The sequence below is a fragment of the Otolemur garnettii genome, unplaced genomic scaffold (genome assembly GCF_000181295.1).
Source record: "Otolemur garnettii isolate 467f Iridium unplaced genomic scaffold, OtoGar3 scaffold00068, whole genome shotgun sequence".
NCBI lineage: Eukaryota > Metazoa > Chordata > Mammalia > Primates > Galagidae > Otolemur > Otolemur garnettii.
Window position 1 is genome coordinate 3511875 of NW_003852463.1, and position 2767 is coordinate 3514641.

A 2767-nucleotide genomic window follows, 5' to 3' on the forward strand; every position below is an offset into this window, starting at 1 on the left:
CCTTCCCCACCCCCTCCCCATACTCTTGGGCTAGAATTAAGTTGTATCTTTCATTTGAGAGCTATAAATTAGTTTCATAAAAGGGCTGTGTACATTGAATACTTTTTCTTCCATTCCTGTGATACTTTGCTAAGAAGAACATTTTCCAGTTCCATCCATTTAAACATGATGGAGGTAAAGTCTTCGTTTTTTTTAGGGCTGCATAGTATTCCATGGTGTACATATACCACAGTTTATTGATCCATTCGTGGATTGATGGGCACTTGGGCTTCTTCCATGACAGGGCAATTATGAATTGGGCTCAAATGAACATTCTGATACAAACATCTTTATTGTAATGTGATTTTTTATCTTCTGGGTATATACCTAATAGTGGAATTGTAGAATCGAATGGCAGGTTTATTTTTAGTTCTCTAAAAACATTCAATGGGGAAAAGATTCCCTATTTAACAAATGGTGCTGGACGAACTGGCTGGGGACCTGTAGAAGACTGAAACTGGATCCACACCTTTCACCATTAACTAAGATAGATTCTCACTGGATTAAGGACTTACAAAAGTTGCTTCTTAAGCTTCCTTAAATCTAGCTCCTACCTTTTAAAGACTGTTAGGTAAAGTTTTTTTTTATGAAATAAATAATTAAAATATAACATTTTTGAGAGAAATTTTTCGCATATGCTTTTAAACCTGAAGCATAGATTTTGGTTCAGTTTTCCATTCCTTTTCTTCAATATAATTAAAAATACTTGTTTCCTATGGCCTCATCCTTCATGAGTATGGCAAGCACAGAGTATCCAGTTTAATTTTTGGTGCTGTATCAGCTCCTCAAATAGTTCTTCTTGAAAGTACAAAAGTAGAAAAGAACTATGATACTGTCTTTATTAAAAGGAAGGATAGTTTTTGTATTTTTTCTCCATTTGCGAGTATTAGTTATACATCTAACCTCTTTCATAGTCAATATACCAAACTGCTGAATCCTTTCAATGTTGGGAACTTTGAATTTTTCACACACACTTTGTCTCCTTTGAGCTTCCCTACACCAGTCTGATTTATAGTATCTTATATTGACTTGAGTGATAAGGGTTGAGTAAATTAAGGCTCAGGGAGATTAATTGATCTCCTCAATGGATCACAAAGCTAGTGATTGATGAAACTTGGATCAAAGCCTGATCTTACAAGTCATATTTGAAATCTTTTATTTTAACTGTGTCATAAATGTTTCTCTTGTAGGCACAAGTGCTGTGCAGTTAGTAAAAAGACTTTTTTCATAATGATACATTCTGAAGGTGTTACTAAAAAATAAATACAGTGGCATTGTTTTGCATTAATTTTGGTCTTTGAAGTTTGAGGAGGAAGAGCTATTTTAAAAAAAAATGTTAAGTAATGTTCTTGGTAGTTTCTGGAAAAACAAGATTGAAACTAATAGTCATGCCCTACCTTCTAATATTGGCAAGGACTTGGAAATCAGATTTAAAGACCTGGAGAAAGTCACATAAACCACACTGGTTTTGGCCTAGAAAAATGACTAGGTAGAGAGAGATGATGGGCAAAATATGTTTAACAGTTTACTCCAAAGATTGGGAATGTTGCCTTATGAGAAACTCTAATAATGTGTTAGTGTCGTCATACAAAATCTCTCTGGGCCTGTCAGAGTTCTGCAACTGCCATGTAAAATTTCTTCCTTGCTGGGAGAGTTCTCTAAAGTTCATCCTAAGCATTTAATTTTAATTAGAAATTACCTTGTGCTCCCTGCTCTAGACTTGGCTTAGGAAAATCAGGAGGGGTGAGCAGGTGCCAATATCTGCTGTTTTAAAAGGATCACTGCCAGCCCCAAGTTAGGCAGAGCCAGACTCATTCTGGACTAGTCTTAGGGTAGATCATCCTTCCTTGAGTTGCCAAATAGCCCTTTATAATGCCAGGTTATTGTGCAGTTTGTTCCAGGATCAGGATTCATTTGGGCCCTCCCATTCAGAAAAGAGCAAGAATTTCCCCTCTTTCCAGGCATAGCTTTATTTCTTTTTTAAGGGAGACAATTTATTTGGCTATTTCAAAAGACCTTTTGTTGAAAGTTCCACTGTGCAGAATGATTTTTGATGCCTGAAATTATCCCATGTAGTTCTCCTAGAGTTGCAAACTTTGTGTTTATAGGGAGAAATCATCAGATAGCCAGCTACTGTGTCTGTAGACACAAGTGGTAGATGACAGGATCAAAAGCCTCAGTTATGGTCATTTTCTTCCTACCAGGACAGTGAGTTCCTTTCCAGGTGCCAGTACTATTAACTCTAACCCTGTCTAATAGGTATAGCATAGGAACCACTTTTATTCCCACCCATCAGTTTCTAAGAAAGCACCTTTTTCTCTCTTCCAGGGGTGGGTAACCTGTGGCTTTTGGGCCAGGTATGACCTTCTAGATCCTTGAGTGCCATCTTTTGCCTGAATAAAAATTTTATAAAACAAATCTCTTCAGTAAAAGGATTTGTTCTGTGAAGTTTCGATTCATTTGAGGGGGTCATGTAGGTTCCCTGTCCCTGTGTGACCTGGTGCTATTAGTCAGTAGGTACTGAGATTCCTTGAATATAGTAGCTAAGTTACTTGTTATTTCTTTAAGAAAAGGGAACTAAGGAAATATATTTCTATATGTTCTAAATGTCTATTCATTTTAAAAGAAGAGAGAAAAGGGTAGCGCCTGTGGCTCAAAAGGGTAGGACGTCAGCCCCATATGCCAGAGGTGGTGGGTTCAAACCCAGCCCTGGCCAAAAAAAAAAAAA

General features: G+C 37.0%; 1 protein-coding gene across 2 annotated transcripts in view; it reads left to right on the forward strand.

Annotated features, from left to right (window-relative positions):
• EXOC6B (exocyst complex component 6B) overlaps positions 1-2767 on the forward strand; it is a 615941-nt gene that overhangs the window by 280189 nt on the left and 332985 nt on the right. The gene's annotated exons all lie outside the window — the stretch shown is intronic.